The 23085-nt window shown below is 37.4% G+C and overlaps 1 long non-coding RNA gene across 1 annotated transcript in view; it reads right to left on the bottom strand.

Annotated features, from left to right (window-relative positions):
• The window catches only part of LOC141580935 (uncharacterized), a 163728-nt gene extending 141175 nt beyond the window's left edge, over positions 1-22553 (bottom strand). The window contains exons 1-2 of the long non-coding RNA XR_012513359.1: positions 22475-22553; positions 6134-6206 (exon numbers count right to left, since the gene is read on the bottom strand). This is a non-coding gene — a long non-coding RNA (uncharacterized LOC141580935). The remainder of the gene's footprint in view (positions 1-6133; positions 6207-22474) is intronic.
• Positions 22554-23085: the final 532 nt, after the last annotated feature.

Here is a 23085-nt window from a genome sequence, read left to right as displayed (position 1 = left end):
CTTTAATTTTCTAGAATTAGATGACAAATTTCAATCAACTGTAGAAAAGCACTTTGCTAAAACCTCTTAGGACAGAAAGATTAAAGAAACAGAAAGACAGAATAAGTAAAAGAAAGACAAAAAAGACAGAGATCAAAAATAAACTTAGAAAGTAAGACTAAAGAGAAAATAGTGAAAAAAAGAGGAAATAAAAAAGACAAGCAAAAAAGAAAAAGACAGTTAAAGCATGTTAAAGATTGTGAAAGTCATAAAAATGTCATAAGATATAATTTATGCAAAAAAAGTTTTAAAATTTTTGATTTAGCAAAATGAACACAGCTTGAAGAAGATGGCTTTAGTTAATGATTTTTTTCTCTGCCTATGTTATATTGTTTTTCTCTGCCTACATTATACTTTCATAATACAAGAGCACTACATTTTTGTTTTGAGTAAAATTTGGTGCAGACACTCTGAAAATTGGTAGTACCTACTTAAGGTGAACAAAAGAACACTCTATGACCAACCAATTCTACTCCTGGTCATACAAACAACAAAATGCACACACATGTTCACCAAATAGCATTTACAAGAATGTTCCTCATAGAACTATTGGTGATAGCAAAACAAACAAACAAACAAAAAGCTTGGAAATGATCAAAAAGAAATATATTTGTTATGCTCAATTAGTGAAATACTATAGAGCAATCTCCCAAAACTGTGAAAACACACACATCAATCAATCAATCAATCAATCAATCAATAAAAACACTATTGAGGAAAAAAGGCATAAAGGGTCTTCAACAAGTTTATGGAAAATATGTATCTTGAAAAAATTATATATAAATTCCAAAACATTTGCAACAAAATAAACTTGTACTAACTTTTTACATGTGTAAACTAGATCTGGTTCAAGGCACTAAGAAGAATATTAGACATCAGTTTGAAAAGAGAATCATCAATTCTATTAAAGTTGAAACAAAAACATCAAATTCTTGGGTGTAAGAATGGTGAAATCCTTTATGCCTTACAGTTTATAAGAACAATGCCTGCAAATAAATTAGCAGTTTATAAAGTAGATAACTTCTTTTATTATGAAGCAAGATGATATGGATGATAAATCCTACAGTGGCAGACCATTCACATCAATTGGTGAGAAAAAAATCATCTTGCTTGTGCCCAGATTGAACAGGACTGGTGATTAACAATGTAAACAATAACCAATGCCACAGACATCCCATTTGGCTCAGCTTGCACATTTTTCACCAAAAAATTAAGTATGAGCAAACCTTTTATTCAATGGTTGCCAAAATCATTGTGTTCAAATCAGCTGCAGACAAAAGCAAAGCTTTCAATGGAAATTTTAAAGATCCTGAAGTTTTACTCAACAACTAATAACAGAAGATGAAATGTGGCTTTACCTGCATGGTTTTGAAGACAAAGCACAATCTAAGCAATGGCTACCAAAAAGTGGGAGTGGCCCAGTCAAAGCAAAAGCAGATCCACAGGAGCAAAGGTCATGGTAGCAGTGTTTTGGGATGCTCAGACATTTTACTGCTAACTGCCTGGAATACCAAAGAATGATAACACATGCTTATTATGAGAGTGCTTTGAGAAAGTTAGCCAAAGCTGCAGCAGGAACATGTCCAGAAAAGCTTGGCTAGAGGAGTTGTTCCCCACCACCACAATGCTCCTGATCATTTCTCTCAGCAACAAGGGCAATTTTGTGAGTTTCAATGGGAAATCATTAGGCATCTACCTTATCATCCTGATTTGGCTCCTTCTGACTTTTTTGTTTTCTAATCTGAAAAAATCTTTTAAGAACACTAATTTTTCTTTAGGTAAGTCTGTTAAAAAGACTTCATTCACATGATTAAATTCTCAAGATCTTCAGTTTTTCATTTGTTTGTTTTTCTGAGATGGAGTACGGCACCCAGCCTAAGCTAGAGTGCAGTGGCACAATCTTAGCTCACCGCAACCTCTGCCTCCCAGGTTCAAACAATTCACTTGCCTCAGCCTCCTGAGTAGCTAGGATTACAGGCATGTGCCACCACATCTGGCTAATTTTTGTATTTTTAGTACAGACAGGGTTTCACTGTGTTGGCCAGGCTGGTCTCTAACTCCTGACCTCGTGATCCACCTGCCTCAGGCTTCCAAAGTGCTGGGATTACTGGTGTGAGCCACCACGTCTGGCCAATCTTCAGTTTTTTAGTGATGGACTAAATGGCTGATACCATTACTTCCAAAAGTCTCTTGAACTTTATGAAACTTATCTGGAGATATAAAGTTGTATTTTTTTTAATTCCATATTTCTACAAACTTTTAAAGTCCCCTTGTTTGATTCTGTACATACAGTATAATACGATATAATTTCATTTATAGCATTCAAAACCAGAAAAAATATATTGTAGAAAAAATAATCTAATTATCAATCTGATATTGTAAAAACTAATTTAAAATCAGGATAATGGTTAACCTTGTGTGATTTGGGAGTATAGTGCTTGAAAGTAGAAATGAGAGGGACTTCTCAGATACAAGCAATGCACTATTTTGTATATGGGTGCTGGTTTCATGAATATGTTTGCTCAATAAAAAACTGAACAAGCTATACACTTAGGATTTTTGGTCTCTTTATGTATGTATAAATATACATATTCAAATATACACAGTATGTGAGTTTCTTCAGGAGAGTTATCCTGAATTCCTAGCTTTCTGCCAACAATTTTGTGTATAAAATATGCATGTGAGAGAGCTTCTCCATTACACAGTGAAGCAGGTGCTGGGAGAAATCCTGTACTATAATAATTTATGTGCTAGTTTATTTCAGTCTAGCATCTACACACAATAACACAACATGGCATGGTACACAAATAACATATTGCCCCAGGATATATACCTAAGGATACCTGACATTATCTGAGAGGTCATTTTGACACTACAGAGACGCAATATAGTAAAAGAAACAAATGTGTGCTTGTGATAATATTCCAGGAAGTATTCACGAGCAGGTGGCGCTGGGGAGGTAATGTTTCACAAGAGCCAACAGTGTCAAGCACTTGGGCCACAGCTTTCTTGGCAAGAAGAAATAGTAAATGACAAAACCCTGGGGTGCAAAGGAACATGGAATTTATAAAAAATAGAACAAGGCCTGTTTGCTGGCTACAGTGGTGGCACAGAGAAATGACAGAGATGATCAGACAAGCAAGCAGTAGTGGGGTAATTCAGGTCAATGCAGGTAAAATAATGAGTTTTAGTGCAACTCTGAAGTCATTGGAAGGTTAAAGAAGGTCAGTGACATGATCTAACAGGCATTTTTAAAAGTTCACTCTGTCCGCTATATAGAAAATGGATTGTAGGGAAGTAAGGTAGAAGCAGAAAACCTCATACAAGGCTACTGCTGCAGACCCAAGGAGAGGGGAGGCTAGCTGAGAGTTGACAGGATGTGCTGAAGGTATGTATAGCAGTGATGCACATCGAAGAATCACACGTTTGGGGGCTTGAGAAAATCAAAGGATAGTAGTACCAATTACAGAGAAAATTTTGAAAGGTCAAGATTAATTGAAAGGATATGTACATAGCATTTAGCACTAAATGTGGAAATGCTTAATGTCAGTTTTTGTTATTGTTATCAATATTGTACTGATAGACTATAAAGCTATTAAAATATGATCTGTACACTTGACAATGGTAACTGTAGAATGCTCCTTGCAAGGTTTCTCAACATCAACATTTATACTTGAAGGAAATTCTGAAAGGAGCTTCCACTTTAAAGGTGATATTGCTAAAAATTTAGAAACATAAATGATTTCTCTCAAGGCCAACTTTATTCCCAAAGCCAGAGTGTCCTGAAACCTACTCTTATGAATATGAAATCTTTTTAAAATTGCTCTATAGTGAATTTGAAATATTATTTATAACCAAAATTGGCAGTAGCCATTTGCACCTTCTTGAAGAAATGGTTCAGCTCATATGAGTTGGAAATAAATCTCTATTTCACAAATGCTAAAACTTCTTTGATTTGTTCTGTGTTACTAAATGGTAGACACTGAAGTGGATAATCTATCTATAGTTAAGCAGAGTACAAGAGTGAGTCATTTTTAAATGACAGGTAGAATCAGAAGGGGCAAGAACTAAACTTCTTTGTATGTTAGAGCAAATTGAATTGAGTTTTTAAGAAGCTTTAAATTTTTATAAAGTCTTATGAATGTGAGATCGCAGACAGAATCTCAGGATCATGACAGAAAAGGTGTTGAGTGGTTCAGCCATGTAACTATCACTTACCACCACCATTATTAGAAACCAATTCTGTAGCAAAGACCACAGACAGAAATGTGTTGCATGAAACTTGTATTTAATTTGTTTTTTTGTAGAAAAGAATATAATGAAAAAATGGATTTTGTTATCAGGGAGCAGAGGAAGCTAAGTAAATGAGGAGGTAGCAGATTACTAAGAGGATAAGTAATAAAATGTGATTTGAAATACACATGCACACATATAACCAATTAAAATTCAACAGTAACTGTAGTAATTATTTACTGTTTATATCTACAAATAATATTTTTCAGGAAGGATAATTTTATCATTAGCATTATTTAGAATTGCTAATAAATGGTGATTATTAAAAATATCAATGTTGAGTTAGTTTTATTATTGTTTTTAAATTACCTAATGGCAATGCCTGCACTAGGGGTGGACCATATTCACCTTCTAACCCTGAGTATGCCACTGCAAGAAAATAATTTGTAGACAAATGATTTAGTAAAAGAATTACACACACACACACACACACACCACACACACACACACACACACACACACACACACACACACACATATCAAGGAGCAGGTGACCTCAGTAAACATCTGTGTCACAGAATGTATTAGATGTAAAATACTAAAATATATTGTAAGATCAATAATTCCTAAGAGCTGAAAAAACACAAGCCTATAAATATAAACATTTTCTTTATAAGGGTAAATTTTACTATTTGTACAGAATAATTTGACTTTCAAAATGCAAAGCAATACTGCATGCAGTATTCAAAAGTATAAGGCTTAACTTTTACACCCAACATCAGACTTCCTAGTAAGATAGTCATTTCTCATGATGTTTATATGAAATGAGTGTAATAACATTTTTCATTGTGCATTATGGAAATTCACATGAAAATAGACAGAAGATACCTTACAGATACAAAAACTCAAGTTCTCACAAATCTGTAAAATCTCATTTTTTAATAAAGAGCAATGATATCTAAGTACAAACTTCTTAAACTTCAAACTATTCACTTACATTGATTTTGTAATCATGTAAAAGACATACACAAAAATGTCGAGTTAAAATGCAGAATTTTCTTAACTTTTAGCTTTAATGTCATTTGTCTCTGCAAAGTGACTCTTCTTTATGTGAGTAGAAATTTCAGTCAAGTTATTACACAAGCAGAAAAACTGAGAATTTTCTCTTTATGTGGACAAGTTTCCACTAATTAAGAATTAATGTAATCAATTTATCTGATGTAAAAGAGAGGATTTTGTTTTTAAATGATTTGGTGAAGCCCTTTTAGATTTTTGACATTTTGAACCTACCACTCTGTTGGACTTGGTTTCTTACTAGCCTGCTTACAGCGAATGAAATTTGCTTCGCCACCATGTGCCCAGCAAAAGAGTAGGAACCTTGCCTTCCTTCAGCTTCCAGCTCCAGCTAACCAGTAGATGTATTCTGCAATTCACTACATGAGTCCTAATGAACTGACTTTGTTCTATGATCTTGGTAATGTTAACTTGTCATCCAATGTTAAAGTTTCTTCAAGAATTGTATATTCTTGAATATAATATTTCAATTCATTGGGTCTCAAAGTACTCATTGATAAATGAGGGAGGTCAGGAAGAAGACATATCGATGTACTATTCTATATGTGAACAATGAAATAAATAATTGCCATCTTTGATAAATCAGTCATTCAGAAGGAACAAGAAAACAATATATTGATTATTCATATACTAATTCATTGGAATATGATTCAAAGCTCCATGCAAACAGGAGGCTAGTTTTTCTTCCTATCTCCAGTATAAGAAACAGTCTCTGGCAAGCATACTTCTATCCAAAAGACACAAAGATACAATCAAAGAAGTACAATAAAATAAGGCAACATCCTACCTTTAAGAATGATACACTGCCATGTGTGTACATATGCAACAATCTTGCATGTTCTTCACATGTACCCCCAAACCTAAAATGCAATTAAATAAATAAATAAATAAATAAATAAATAAAAGAAGAATGTCACTACTCCATAGGTACTCTAGCTGTGTTACAGTAAAGCAGCTTTGGGGAAAAAAAAAATCTCAGAAAATCAGAGTTTCTTCTTCCATTTTGAAACCTACTTAATATGTGATCTTTGACATCATTTAGCCCCTAGCTATCTAAGTTTATTCATCTGAAAATGGAATAGTGTGAACTACGTGAGAATTATATATTGAGGTAGGCCATGTGTTACAGAAAGCCTAAGTAAGTAACCAAGTCTTAAATGAGATGAGTATTTTTTTCTTCAAGTAATGAAATTTCTATGGTTATCAGCTTAGGACAGGTCTAACAGTTCCAGAATACCATCAGGGGCCCAGTTTCCTCCTATTCTTCTGCTCAGCTATCCTTAGCATGTTTGTCTTACTGTATGGTTGCAGGTAACAATTGAAGCTCCAGTATCCAAACTATATTCCAGGCAGAAAGATGGAAAGGACAAAAGGCTAAAGATTATTCTGGTTGAGTTGGCTTCCTTGTAACAAATTGGGCACATTCTATACTTTCTTTTGGATCTCAGTGGGTAGAACTATATCATATGTTTATAAGGAATGCTTGGAAATGTATCTTTTTCAAGGTGGTCACTTTTATATATTCAGCAAAATCAGAGCTCTGTAAAAAGGTATGGAGAAATAAACATTGAGTAAGAAAGTAGATGTTTTACTCACAAGTGTCATCAACTTACTTACATAATTAAGTATTTGTTGTATGGATATTAAGGTTAAATATTTTACAATAGTTGAGATGGACAGAAATAAATTTATCAAGGAATAAATTTTTGCTCCCAATGCCTTGAAAAAATAACAAAATAATATTTATAAATCTTGTTCCATCAGCATGGCCTATATTAGAAGTCTGATAAAAAACTTGGTGCAGAAATCATAGGGCTAGCCTGAATTCCAGGGATGGAAATGATGACTTTACCTTGCAAATTGGTGAGGCCGGGCAGAAATCACTACAGCCATCTTTGAAAACAATTTTGTACATTACTTAAGGCCACTGATGCTATTTTGATAGGCTAAGTTGTAAAATAACTGCTTGATATGGTTCTCTTCCTTACCACAGTTAAACTTCTTTAACGTACGGGCTCACTGTGAGACAGCACCCTGACATTTTACTAATTTTAAAGATTTCACACACATTTTTCAGAGGTAGTTACTCCACGAAAATCCCTAAGTGGTCCATCATTTGCTCCATTGCTGTAATGTACAATGTGACCAAATTCTGTATATTTCAAATGGGGTATTCTGTTTGCAACAGGTAATTTTTTTCTAAGTTACCCTCTATTTAAAATTAGGATAATAATGTCTACCTTATTAGTAACAAAGGTTCTATGTTGGATGAAATAACAGATGTTAAAGGCCTTCACAAGCTTCAAATTACTATACAAATATGAGTTGTTGCTATTGTTATACTTTGCTTTGTCTCATTTTGGATCTGCTCTATCAACATTACTCTTCCTCACAAGAAAATTCTTTGCTAAAACTTTGTGGCACTTCATAACAACATTCCATTTTCTTAAGCATGGCAACTCTTTGTAACTCAAAAAAGAGGTAAAGAAGATTAAATCAAGAAATAACTTTTATTTCCTCCTGAAAATTCTCCCCTAATACGCCTTTTTACTTATTACCCTCACATCTCACAGCACTATACAATCTGAATTTCAAAGAATATTTGACATTGCAAAAATCACAAGCATTCCTATACACCAGTAACAGACTTAAAGAGAGCCAAATCAAGAATGAACTGCCATTCACAATTGCTACAAAGAGAATAAAATACATAGGAATACAACTAACAAGGAACGTAAAGGACCTCTTCAAAGAGAACTACAAGCCATTGCTCAACGAAATAAGAGAGGACACAAACAGATGGAGAAACATTCCATGTTCATGGTTAGGAAGAATCAACATCGTGAAAATGGCCATACTGCCCAAAGTAATTTACAGATTCAACGCTATTCCCATCAAGCTACCAATGACCTTCTTCACAGAACTGGAAAAAAACACCTTAAACTTCATATGGAACCAAAAGAGAGCCCACAGAGCCAAGTCAATTCTAAGCAAAAAGAATAAAGCAGGAGGCATCACACTACCGGACTTCAAACTATACTACAAGGCTACAGTAATCAAAACAGCATGGTACTGGTACCAAAACAAAGATATAGACCAATGAAACAGAACAGAGGCCTCAGAGGAAATACAACATACCCACAACCATCTGATCTTCGACAAACCTGACAAAAACAAGCAATGGGGAAAGGATTCCCTGTTTAACAAATGGTGTTGAGAAAACTGGCTAGCCATGTGCAGAAAGCAGAAACAGGACCCCTTCCTGACACCTTACACCAAAATTAACTCCAGATGAATTAAAGACTTAAACATCAGACCTAACACCATAAAAACCCTAGAAGAAAATCTAGGCAAAACCATTCAGGACATAGGTGTAGGCAAGGACTTCATGACCAAAACGCCAAAAGCAATGGCAGCAAAAGCCAAAATAGACAAATGGGACCTAATCAAACTCCACAGCTTCTGCACGGCAAAGGAAACAGTCAGTAGAGTGAATCAGCAACCAACAGAATGGGAAAAAATTTTTGCAGTCTACCCATCTGACAAGGGGCTGATATCCAGAATTTACAAAGAACTAAAACAGATTTACAAGAAAAAAACAAACAAGCCCATTCAAAAATGGGCAAAGGATATGAACAGATACTTTACAAAAAAAGACATACTGGAGGCCAACAAACATATGAAAAAATGCTCATCATCACTGGTCATTAGAGAAATGCAAATCAAAACCACATTGAGATACCATCTTATACCAGTTAGAATGGTGATCATTAAAAAATCTGGAAACAACAGATACTGCAGAGGATGTGGAGAAATAGGAACACTTTTACACTGTTGGCGGGAATGTAAATTAATTCAACCATTGTGGAAGACAGTGTGGCGATTCCTCAAGGACCTAAAAATAGAAATCCCATTTGACCCAGCAATCCCATTACTGGGTATATATCCAAAGGATTATAAATCATTCTACTATAAGGACACGTGCACACGAATGTTCATTGCAGCACTGTTTACAATAGCAAAGACCTGGAACCAACCCAAATGCCCAACGATGATAGACTGGATAGGGTAAATGTGGTACATATACACCATGGAATATTACTCAGCCATCAAAAACGATGAGTTCATGTCCTTTGTAGGGACATGGATGAACCTGGAAACCATCATTCTCAGCAAACTGACACAAGAGCAGAAAATCAAACACCGCATATTGTCACTCATAGGTTGGTGTTGAACAATGAGAACACATGGACACAGGGAGGGGAGCACTACACACTGGGGTCCATTGGAGGGTAATGGGGGAGGGGCGGGGGGGTGGGGAGGTGGGAAGAGAGAGCATGGGGAGAAATGACAGATACAGGTGAGGGGACGGAAGGCAGCAAACCACACTGCCATGTGTGTACCTATGCAACAATCTTGCATGTTCTTCACATGTACCCCAAAACCTAAAATGCAATAAAAAAAAGAATATTTGACATTATTTATTCATTTCTGTAATTAATATTATATGTGTGTGTGTGTATATATATATATATATATATATATGGCCCTACTCAAATAATTTATTTACAGGCAATTCAATTATTAGTTGTAATGAAGGGAAACAGTACACTGATAATCTGAAAGTGTGTTAAGGGCAGTTTATATTTGGTTTTCAAATGGACATTTTTCAGAGGATTTGCTTTCCTAATTATATTTTTTTTCTTGCTAGACTTAAGCTTTATTTGCATTTCTTTGTCAGAGGAGGAGGAGATACTAAGGAGAATTCTGAGTAGAGAAAGGAGATAGTCTGGATATAAACAAAGCTCTCTGCTGGAGGAAAAGTCACACAATTAAAAAATATACTGATCATCAAGAGTTGATTGCATAATACGTTTGCTTTTCTTCATTCCACATCTCTTTAATATTATAAAGTCTTTGCATAAAAGGACTAATTGCATACAAATTCTATAAATACTAAAGTGAAAGGTACTATACAGAGCCCTTAAAGTGAATATCATCAGTAACTCTTAGTAGCAAGAATATATTTACCAAATTCTGATGCTGATTCAAAAGATAAGGAATTGATATGGGTTTTATTGTGCCTTTTATGTTGTATCTTCTGATAGAAATGTGTGTCTGTATGTGTTTCTGCAAAAAGGGAGAGAAGAAGAGAAGGTGGAAGGAAAAGCAGTAAAGAAATTAGTGAAAACTGAAAGAAAATGATGTGCCAGTGAGTTTTATTTTATGCCAAAATTTAAAGTAGCATAAACAAAGGTTTAATGAGAGAAGAACAATAAGATAAATATATAAACTTATAGTTCATAAATATTAAGTGATTTTAAAGTTTGCCTCAATAAATAAAATTGAAAATTTATTGGTTTTATTTAATTTAAAGCAGTATATATACTAGCTCTCTCTTAGCCAGACTCATTTATAAACTATTAATGATTTCATATGCATTTTCATCAAGAAAGGAAAAAAAAGTTATTTCATAGGACTCTTTCTCCAGACACTGAGTCATTATTTAATTAAATACTATTTATAGTTTTACATACCACATTTGCATTTTTATCTAGGCTCTGCATTTGAGAAAACATATATTTAATTTATATCTCATATTTTTATATCTAGGCATATACAGATCATTAGCTTTTTTATAATGCTATGTTATCTGTAAATTCTTTAACTCAGGTAATGACTTTACTTCCTTTTCTCTGAAAATAATGTGGTTAGAAACCAAGAGAAAACCAAAATATTCTTTACAGCATTGTAGTCACCTCGATCACAGATTCCATATTTTAAAGTAATTGCATTTTTACTATATACCATGTGTTGTTTCCAATTAATTTTTTTTACACAGAATTGATTTTTCCACTGCATGGTTCCTTTTAAGAGCTATGTAAGTAGTTAACCATGTTTTAAAAAACTCCACAAACTCCTCATTAAAGCTTACAATAACATAAAATAACATTATTAAAAATGGAAGAAATTGATGTAATATTTTAACTCAGGAGAATGTGATCATTAGCTACAATTATATGAATAATTGTTTTCAGAAAACATAGGCAAAAGCAGAGGTATAAAATTTCAACAATGAAAATTGGTTTCGAGTGTTAGGGAAACCATATGAAAGTCTTTAAACTCTACGATACCATTGTGAGCTAGGTTAAAAAAAAAAATTCCTTGTGTAGAGTATGCATTCTTTAAAGAACATGAAAGCAAGATGCCAGGGGAAAAAATCAATGTCTATCTGTTTATATATCTATATAATCTATATACAATATCTCTAGTGCACATATTTAAAAACAAAGTTGGAAAACTTCCGAACACTTCACCAGAGTGATCATGTCTCCCCAATATAAGATTGACGCTTTATACTTTTTCTGTCCCAACTAATGGCATGAGGAACCTCCAAGCTCACTTTCTCCCTGACAAACAAACAAACAAACAAAACTTGAGCAAGGTCAGGAAACCAGGAATTAGAACTTCATTATTATTCGAGTATTGGGCCACTGGACCTAGAGATAAGGCTGAGAAGCTGGGAGGTAAACAGCTAAATACAAAGCTAAAAGGGTCACAGCAGACAAGCTGGAGGTCTGGTCTGATTCTAGAAGCACTGAGTCACATAACCATAGGAGATGCAGAAAGGTGAGGCAATGATTTTGAGAAACTTCTCTGAAACTTCATATGGAACCAAAAGAGAGCCCACATAGCCTAGTCAATTCTAAGCAAAAAGAACAAAGCAGGAGGCATCACACTACTGGACTTCAAACTATACTACAAGGCTAGAGTAATCAGAACAGCACGGTACTGGTACCAAAACAGAAATATAGACCAATGAAACAGAACAGAGGTCTCGGAGGCAAAACAACATGTCTACAACCATCTGATCTTTGACAGACCTGACAAAAACAAGCATTGGGGAAAGAATTCCCTGTTTAATAAATGGTGTTGGGAAAACTGGCTAGCCATATACAAAAAGCAGAAACTGGACCCCTTGCTCATACCTTACACTAAAATTAACTCCAGATGGATTAAAGACTTAAACATAAGAACTAACACCATAAAAACCCTAGAAGAAAATCTAGGCAAAACTATTCAGGACATAGGCATAGGCAAGGACTCCATGACCAAAACATCAAAGGCATTGGCAACAAAAGCCAAAATAGACAAATGGGACCTAATCAAACTCCACAGGTTCTGCATGGCAAAAGAAACAGTCATTAGAGTGAATCGGCAACCAACAGAATGGGAAAACATTTTTGCAGTCTACCCATCTGACAAAGGGCTGATATCCAGAATTTACAAAGAACTAAAATAGATTTACAAGAAAAAAAAACAAACAAGCCCATTCAAAAGTGGGCGAAGTATGTGAACAGACACTTTGCAAAAAAAGACATACATGAGGCCAACAAACATAGGAAAAAATACTCATCATCACTGGTCATTAGAGAAATGCAAATCAAAACTACATTGATATACCATCTCACACCAGTTAGAATGGCGATCATTAAAAAATCTGGAGACAACAAAGGCTGGAGAGGATATGGAGAAATAGAAACACTTTACACTGTTGGTGGGACTGTAAATTAATTCAACCATTGTGGAAGACAGTGTGGCGATTCCTTAAGGACCTAGAAATAGAAATTCCATTTGACACAGCAATCCCATTACTGGGTATATATCCAAAGGATTATAAATCGTTCTACTATAAGGACACATGCACACGAATGTTCATTGCAGCACTCTTTACAATGCTCTTTACGATGAGTTTATGTCCTTTGCAGGGACATGGATGAACCTGGAAACCATCATTCTCAGCAAACTGACACAAGAGCAGAAAATCAAACACCACATGTACTCACTCATAGGTGGGTGTTGAACAATGAGAACACATGGACACAGGGAGGGGAGCATCACACACTGGGGTCTGTTGTGGGGAAATAGGGGAGGGACAGTGGTGGGGTGGGGAGTTGGGGAGAGATAGCATAGGGAGAAATGCCCGATATAGGTGAAGGGGAGGAAGGCAGAAAATCACACTGCCATGTGTGTACCTATGCAACAATCTTGCATGTTCTTCACATGTACCCCAAAACCTAAAATGCAATAAAAAAGAAAAAAGAAAAAAGAAAGGAAAAGGAAAAGAAAAATAAGGAAAGATTACAAGATGGAAAATATTAAAGAGATATTAGGAGACATGGAGGCTAGAATAAAAATTCCTGACTTATAGCTGGTTGGATTCTTGGTAAAGTGACTAGGCAGAATGTTGAAGAGGCAATATTTAAAATAGTAATGGCAGCACATATTCCAAGTGTACACATATAGATCTGCAAACCAAATGCATTAACAATCGGGAAACATTGTGAAAAGATAAGACAAAGTGTAACAAAACTGAAATAAAAACATCAAAGACAAGGATCCTAAGTAGAAAAAAAAAGAAAGAAAATTGATTATCCACAATAGAATGACTGTTGGAGGAACCACAGAATGCTCAGCAGCCAGTATAGGAGCCAGAAGACATGAAATGTTATTGTTAAGGAATTGAGAGGTAACTGTAAATAGAAATTTGTACTTAGAATATATTATGGTATACTGTTCTGATATCCTTTATATGTAATTCCAGATTATTCATATCTAAATACTGTATTAGGTAGGATTACATATATATATATTAATAAAACCACATGTATGTGTGATATATGTATATGTGTATGTGTGTATATGTACATGCAAGGGAATGGTTAACACACTATATTCCAAATTATAGTTATATAAAAAGAGAGGAGAAAAGAAAAAGGGATAGGAGAGGAGGGCATTCATAGATGTAAGTGACAGGCAGTGTTTCATTTCTGTTACGTGTGCTAGTTCATGGGTTTACCCTGTATTATATATAATAAAAAAGCAAAAGCAAGCAAGTATGAATCAAGATGAAAGTGCAACATGAACACAGGACAGGTTGGAATTAAATGCCAAACAAGAAATAATCTCCACCTATTAAATAATTAAACAAAAAGAAATAGCATGAGACAAAAATAGCCACTTGGAATTATCATTTAACTGCTAATCATAATCTTTGAAAAGTTACAAACGAAAAATAGCTATTGAATTTACAGAGGTGCTTTGTGAATAATTCTTCTCATCAACATCAATTGCTTTTTTCCCTCAGTGTCGGGATGAAAAAGCAGCTACAGAATAATTTTCTAGGGCCTGAGACTCTGAATCTCTTTCCTATTACACATAGCAAAACACCTATCATCAGAATATATAGTTACTCATCTGCTTCTAATAGCTCAGAAGAAATAGGGCACTGTTTCTGGTCCAGGATGTAATGAGCTTGGACGTTACCACTCTGTCCCAACAATAACTAAAAAGCTGAACAAACTGAAAAATCGACAGTTCTTCTTGGATCCACAGGAGAAGCGAGGCCACAGGACAAACCTTTGCCCTAAAAATTAGAGAGATCACAGGTGAATACAAAGAATCACAGCTCAGTGGAGCAGATATCTCAGTGCCTAGGTAGGAAAACCTGAGCTCTAATTGACAAATTGCTGGACAAATTGCTCAGTGTGGACAGATCTGAGAGATTAAAAACTATAGGGGATCCAGTTATTGGAGGCCTAGGAAGAGGGGCAAACTTTTGTGAGTTTTGCCTCCAGGAGCTATCTAGATTTGTAAATATCAGAAAAAAATCTCCTCCTGCTCTGATGGCAGGGGGAAGGGGAAGAACCATCTTGAAATGCACCAGAGAATTCTATTCTTAGCAAGATCTGCCCCCAGGAGAAACCCATTTAACCACAGTATATCCTACCTGGGTTTTATCAGCTGACCTGTGGGAAAGAAAATACCCAACTGCAGTTCCCTCTAGCCTTCCCTGAGAGAGAAGGGAAAGATCCAACTTCAGCCCACCCATCTAAGGAGATGGGAGGGAGAAACTGAGAAGCAGGCATGAAATTAAAAATTTGAGACCTGATCCATAGAACTATAGAATTCTTCCTCTATCTTCACATCTTACCAGAAAATTACTGAAAGCCTATTTATACTAGGCCTATTTATTACTTTTACCCAGTAAATCATGTCTGACTATGAAGAAAAGTTACAAAATATACTAGAATAAATTTGAATAGACAGGGCATCAAAACAAGACTCAGACATTGCAGGGATATTAGAATTATGAGATAGCATTTTAAAACAACAATAATTAATATGCTAACAGCTCTAATGGGGAACAATAATGAAAAGATGGTTCATCCTTAAGGAAGACTCAGTACTGTCAAGATACTAGTTCTTTTAAACATCATGAATTCAATGTTATATCAATCAAAATCCTCACAAGTCATTTTGTGAATATCAACATACTGGTTCTCAAGGTTATGTGGAAAGGCAAAAAAGCCAGAATAACCAGCACAAAATTGAAGGTAAAGAACATAGATGAAGACTAACACTACGTACCCAACTTCAAGACTTAACACAAAGTCACACTAATCATAAAAGTTCTTTATGAAAGAATAAATAGATCAGTGGAACAAAATAGAGATCTCAGAAAGAGGCCTACTTAAAACGACAAAGGAGAAAAAGCAATACAATAGAAAAATGTAATATTTTCATAAAATGGTATCAGAAAAACTGAACACCGACATGAAAAAAAATAAATCTACTCATCAGAATTTAGCCAACAAAGTTGAAAATGTAAATCCACACAAAAACCTACACTTGGTCAATTGTAGCAGCTTTATTCAAAATTGACAAAACTTGAAAGTAACTAAGAAGTCCTTCCTTCAGTAGGTGAATGGTTAAACTGTCATATAGCCACAGAATGGAATATTTTTCAGTGCTAAAAAGAAATGATCTATCAAAAGAAAAGACATGAAGAAAACTTAAATGCACATTTTTAAGTGAAAAAAAAGCCAGTCTGAAAAGTCTGCATGCTCTATGGTTCTAATTATATTCCATGTTGGAAAAGATAAAAATATGGAAACAGTAAAAAGTCAATGGTTGCTAAGGTTTGAGCAGAGAGGGTTGAATAGTTGGAGGACATAGGATTTTAAACACAATGAAACTACTCTGTAAGCCACTACAATGGTGCATAAATATAATTATCAGTTGTCAAACTCATAGAAAGTATAGCACCAAGAGTTAACTCTAATGTAAGCTACAGACTTTGAGGGATAACGATGTGTCAATCTAGGTTCACTAATTGTGAAAAATGTACCACTGTGGTAGAGTTAGAGGAGGTTGGTAACAGGGAAGGCTGTGCATGTGTAGTTATAGGGTATATATGGAAACTCTGTACTTTCACTTAATTTTGCTATGAACCTAAAACTGCTCTTTAAGAAACCACAAAATCTATTAAAAATCAAATGAAACAAAAAGAAATTGGGTGCTGTAACTGCAGGAGTGATATTATGAGGAAAATAGCTTAATGGAAATATTAACTATAAAGTACCAGGAGATAAATACTTCAGGATGACACTGTTTATGAAAGTTCTCTCATTTTAGTTTGCAAATTATCAAGTGGCATTATTTCAGCAACAGGACGCATTTGAACTACATCAGATAATGTTGTTCCTATCATCAGTAGTCCCTCTTGTGACACGTTGACCTTCTGGAATAACATAGAAAGACTGCTTTGTATTGTAAACTTTTGCCAGGATTTGTTAATTCCATGGTAGCTGCTATGATATTATAAGAAGAATGCTATAGATCAACTCAATAAACCCAGTCAAGCCCAAAGAGTATATTTTCAACCAAAATTTGCATTAGCTAAACATACATCCATTTCCAATTTGTTTTTTATTACAATAATCATGTCCTTGAGGAATTTTGTATACTCTTTGTGTTTACAATTACTTTTTTATCTGAGTAGTTTCTTTTTTCATTTTGTTAAGAACACATTAGACATACCCTTTTAACAGATTCTTAAATGTCTATTATAGTATTGTTGTCTATAGGTACAATATCACCCATCAGATCTCCTCAACTAATTCATCTTTCATAACTGAAATTTTATACATTTTGATTAACAATTTCCCATTTCCTCTCCCCACAGTCCCAGGCAATCATTCTGTTGTTCCTTCTGTGAGTTTTACTATTGTAGATACTGACATATATGATAATTAGTTCTGTTGCTTTCTTTCTTTCTTTTTTTTTTTTTTTTTTTTAAATGAGGGAGTCTTGCTCTGTCACCCAGGCTGCAGTGCAGTGGTGTAATCTCAGCTCACTGCAACCTCCGCCTACCAGATTCAGGTGATTCTCCTACCTCAACCTCCCGTAGTAGCTGAGATTACAAGCACCCACCACCACGTCTGGCTAGTTTTTGTATTTTTAATAGAGACAAGGTTTCACCATGTTGGCCATGCTGGTCTCCAGCTCCTGACCTCAAGTCATCCACCCTTCTCGGCCTCCTAAAGTGCTGGGATTACAGGCGTGAACCAACATGCCCGTCAATACTCATGTATCAGTAGAATCATGCAGCATTTATCGTTCTTGACTAGCTTATTTATTTTTTAACATAATAGCCTCTAGGTCTATTCATGATGCTGCATATTGCAGGATATCCTTTTTTTAAGGCTGAATGATATGTCATTGTATTTTGACATGGTAAATGCCCCATAAAAATGCACACCTCAACCATACCTTGGCTTTCTGTTGAAACCGCTCTCTGTAACCCTAATATAACAGGCAAGAGTCCAAACTCACGCCATCTTGGCCCCTGCAACTTGTAATAAGTAACTAAGGTCTGTAATTTCCACCCTACCCAGACAATGTGTAAACTAATGCTTATCCTGACTTCTGTGAACCACTTAAGTAACAATCGGAATGTCCAAAGTCCCCTGGCCCTCGGAATGTCCAAAGCCCCCACCCTCATCTTTGTCCAGGAGGTGTTTTATGGAATCCACTGGCCCTCGGAATGTCTGAAGCCCTTCACCTCCACCGCTGCCCATCACCCCCACCCAGGAGGAGGTTTACAGGCATAAAAGGTCTTGACACCCTCCTTTCAGGGCCATGGATTAGAGAGACGTGAGTCCTCCACAGCCACTGGCAATAAAGACCCTGTAATTTGGCCTAGTCTTTGTCTCAGTGGTGATTTTGCAGTCAGTCAGTTACATTTGGAAGCCCAGTGAGATTTTTCCATCATCACTCAGACAAAACACCTGGATTCTCGCCCAAGCGGCCGCCCTCATGTCGGAGACCTCTAGGGGAGGTCCCCTAAGATGTCCCAGGGCCCCAGAGTTCCGGCCCCCTGGTGGATGGGTGACTACCCCGCCGACATTCTCCCAAAATTTCTCATGGTCCCGGGAACATCCCGAGGTACGTCAGGCCTGGAAATTGGGGGTGCTGGTCCATCAGGAGCCTAGGTCAGGAGACCGGACTTGGTCATTAATCTCTGACTAGGCAAGCCAACCGTGAGACGTCACTGGAGGCTCGGGTAATTCAGCTTTTCGTTGCACACGCGGTTCCACGGAGATGTCATAGGGCATAACGGTGATTCACCCTTGTGGTGACCAGGCCCGGGGTTTATACGAGTACACCTTAACCAAGATGCTCTGGAACATCCCTCTGGGGACGTGGCTGGGCAGACATCAGACTGATCTCCCTCGGGGGACACCCACCCTGTGTCCGACTTCTCTCATGTGGTTCTGTCTTTATTGTAAGTGCTCTAGTTTCCTAAGGCAGTTACGAGCTAATAGACAGTGGTTTAAACCTGCTACGCTTGAGGTGGATGATATTCTCCATTGGCTAAGTGACCATTACTTGGGGTTTTTTCTCTGTAGTTTTTTTTTTTGTCTGTCTTATGAAATCAAACCTTAAATAAAATCTACCAGCCCTCTTCACCCATTTAAAGTAAAAAAGGAGTGTCTCTTCTGTCAAAAAAAAAAAAAAGAGAGAGAGAGAGAAAGAGAAAAGAGAGAGAGACAGAGAGAGGGAAGGGTGAGGAGAGAGAGAGGCAGAAAGTAGAAAGAAAAAAAGACAGTAAAACAAAAGACAGACAGAGAGAGGGGAGGGAGAGAGGAGAGAGAGAGAGAGAATGTAGGAAGAAAAAGAGACATAGAGAAGAAAAAAAGAGAGAGTGAGGAGAGAGAGAGATAGGGAGAAAGGAATTTAATGCTTTTTAGGGTCCCTGTGTCAAAGTAACCAAAAGCGGCAGGGGTGGGAAACTTGCAGGCAGCCCAGTGGCTGGGAGCTCAGTTTTAAAACTGATGCAAAAAGCGCTTTTTTTTTTTTTTTTCCTCTGCCATGACTAGCCCTGCCTGGCTTTCAGGCAGGCCACACCACCTCAGGGTGTAGTATTTGCATCCAAAATATGGCTTAAAAAGCTTTCTGCCTACCTTTAATGTAGGTGGCCTGTTAACACAGTAGTTAAGCTATAGGTCCTGCAACTGCAAGGTTGCTGATTCAAATCCTCAGTAGAGCCAGTCTTAAATTTAAAAAAACTCTTAGGGAAATTCAGAAGCTAAAGGCTATAGGAATTTATGTTTGGTATAATTTGTCTTGCTTAAGGTTGGCTCTCTCTACAGCAGAACTTTTCCATCTGAATTAGAAAAAAAAAAAAAAAAAAAAAAAAAAAAAAAAAAAAAAACTGGTTCCAGGCCCCCAAGAAAAACCAAATTGGGTTGTCTAGCTCCTGGCCCTGCACCCCGCACCCCGCACCCCCCCAGTCCCCTCCAATGCATAACAGCCAATTTCAAAGTGAGGTTTTCAAAATAATACGGGGAAAAATTAACTCCAGGAAAACTCCACACTTTGTGTGAACTAAAGTGGCCATCCTTTGGAGTGGGTTGGCCAAACACGGGAACCTACAATCCAAAAATCACCCAAGCAGTATAGAACATTGTAACGGGTCCTCCTGGGCACCCTGACCAGTACCCATACATTAATCATTGGCTAAATCTAGTCCAACACCCCCACCATGGCTAATTAAACGCATAAAAAGGGCTGGGCTACAGGTCATGTTAGCAAAACCAAAAAAGGCCCCTACAGCACCAGCCATACTCCCCACCCCGAGGAGGACCAAGAGTTGCCCACACCTTACCCTAGGCCTTCTAAACAAGAACCTCACCACCCCACCCTAGACAGCATCTGTGGCCAGCCTTTGTCCCCACTGCATACCTGCAGTGGGACCCCACACCCACCTGCGGTTCTTCCCCTCCAAATGCACCCCCAATAAATGACAGTAGCCAGAATCACCCATTCTTTGTCCACATTCCCTTTTTCCTCAAGTAACTTGTACAATTGAAAGGCTCAGCACCCTCTGTTCTCTAAAAAGTGTCATACACTCACAGGACTCCTGGAGTCCATTCTGCAACCTCACCGCCCCACTTAAAATGACTGTCAGCTGTTACTTCTCATTCTGTTTACCACCAAAAAGAGAAATAAAATTAAACAGGAGGCCCATAAAGCCATCATTGGGATGGGATGGGGAGCACAGTAAAAAACAAAAATAAATAAAAAATTAATAAAATTTTCCCTTCCACCCATCCTAAGTGGAATCCAAACACCTCGGCAGGTCTCCAGACCCTGAACACTTTTCAACAGTACCTGTTAAAGAAAGTCAGGGGGATGGCCAGAAGGCCCACTAACCTCTCCAAAGTAGGAACAGTAACTCAGGGTCCTCAGGAGTCACCAGCTGCTTTTCTTGAACACCTGTAAGAGGCTTATTACACCTACACTCTATTGACCCAGAGGCTCTGGAAAATCAGCGAGCTATAAATTTGCCCTTGGTTACCCAGCCAGCCCAAGATATCAGAAAAAAATTACAAAAGTTAAATAGGTTCCAAGAAATAAATTTAACTCAATCGCTAAATTTGTACATAAAAAACAGGGAGTCGCTAAGAGGGTTCTCACCCAGACATTAGGGCCATGGTCCCGGCCAGTTGCTTATCTTTCACAAAGACTTAACCCAGTAGCCTCTGGGTGGCCAGCTTGCCTGAGGTCAGTAGCAGCAACAGCCCTGTTTGTCAAGGAGGCAGACAAACTAACCTTGGGGCAGGAGTTAAACTTAGTAACACCCCACACGGTGAAGTCACTCCTCCGTGGAGCTCCAGGCAAATGGATGACAAATGCCCACATAGTTCAATATCAGGCCTTACTTTTAAACCAGCCCTGCATAAAGTTCTTAAAAGCTACAGTTTTAAACCCAGCCACGCTGCTACCTGATAGCAAGCCAAAGAAGCCCATACATAATTGCCAGCAAATAATAGACGTCATCCACACCACTCAACCAGACCTCATTAATGTCCCCCTACAGAATCCGGAGGAGGTACTGTATAGTGATGGCAGCAGCTTCATGGTCAACAGAGTCAGGTATGCCGGCACAGCCATGGTCACTCTTAATAGGGTTATTTGGGCCCAGGCCCTTCCTCATGGAACCTCAGCCCAAAAGGCAAAACTCATAGCTCTAACAAAGGCCTCAGACTGGGAGAAGGGAAAGACCGTCAACATTTATACAAACAGCCGGTATGCCTCTGCTACGGCTCAGGTATATGGGGCTATTTACAAAAAAAAAAAAAAAAAAAAAAAAAAAAAAACTACTTACCTCAAAGGGAAAACCCATCAAAAACAAAGAAAAAATCCTAGCCCTACTAAAAGCTATATAAAAGCCCAAGGCAGTGGCATTAATACACTGCAAAGGACACCAGAAGGGGGATTCACCAGAAGGGAGGGGAAATAGGGTGGCTGACCAACAAGCCAGACAGGTAGCCTTGGGACCAATAAAACCTCTGACTCTTCTTGTAACTCTGCCAGCCCCCAACCCCCTCAACCCTGCCCCCCAACCCTATGTACTCCCCTAATAAAGAAAACTTTGCTAAAGAACAAGGGGGCACACAAAATTCCACAGGATACTAAATTCTGCCAGACACAAGGATTGTGGTTCCCGAGGCTCTAAAACGGGCCCTAGTTAAAAACACACCAGGCCACTCGCTGAGAACAGACCAAACTAACTAAACTGCTAAAAAGCCAATTACTACATTCCCCATTTACATAAACTTAGCAAGAAAATCACTACTCCGTGTAATGTATGTGCCCAAGTAAATCTGGAAGGGAACAGGTCTAGCCAGGTAGGAGTAAAACTCAAAAGAACTAGCCCTGGAGAGCACTAGGAAGTAGATTTCACTAAAATAAAACCCCAGTAAAAAGCTATAAATACCTCCTGGTGTTTACAGGTACATTCTCTGGATGGGTGGTGGTTTTCTCCACTAGACTCCAGGAGACTGCTTTAGTGGTCGCAAAAAAAGCTGTTACAGGGCTTTGTTCCTCGGTTAGGCCCCCTTCTAATGCTGGGGTCCGACAATAGGCCTGCCTTTACAGCACAAATTTCTCAGGGCCTAACTAAGGCCCTGGGTATATCCTGGAAATTACACTGTACCTAATCATCCCCAGAGTTCAGGACAGGTCCAACGAATAAACCAGACGCTAAAAACAACCCTGACAAAGTTTATCTTAAAAACCGGCAAAAACTGGGTCAGCCTGCTTCCTTTTCTCCTCCTCCGCGTCCTATACGCACCCTATCAGGAAGGCTTCTCCCCTTTTAAAATCATGTTTGGCAGGCCCCCTCCCTTATTCCCCAGACCCGCGGATACCGTGCATGCTAAAGTCTATAACTATACACTCCTTAAGTCCTTACAAGTACTCCAGTCTATTCATCCCAGGTACACCAGCTCATTAAAAACACCTGTCCCACCTCATTAAACCTCAAAAACCAGCCAATACACCCCTTCCAGCCTGGAAACTCTGTCCTTGTTAAAAAATTCACCACCT

This window comes from Saimiri boliviensis, chromosome 13 (assembly GCF_048565385.1).
Source record: "Saimiri boliviensis isolate mSaiBol1 chromosome 13, mSaiBol1.pri, whole genome shotgun sequence".
In the NCBI taxonomy this organism is placed as follows: domain Eukaryota; kingdom Metazoa; phylum Chordata; class Mammalia; order Primates; family Cebidae; genus Saimiri; species Saimiri boliviensis.
Note: the sequence above shows the minus strand (reverse complement) of the source record. Positions and strands in the feature narration are given on the sequence as shown.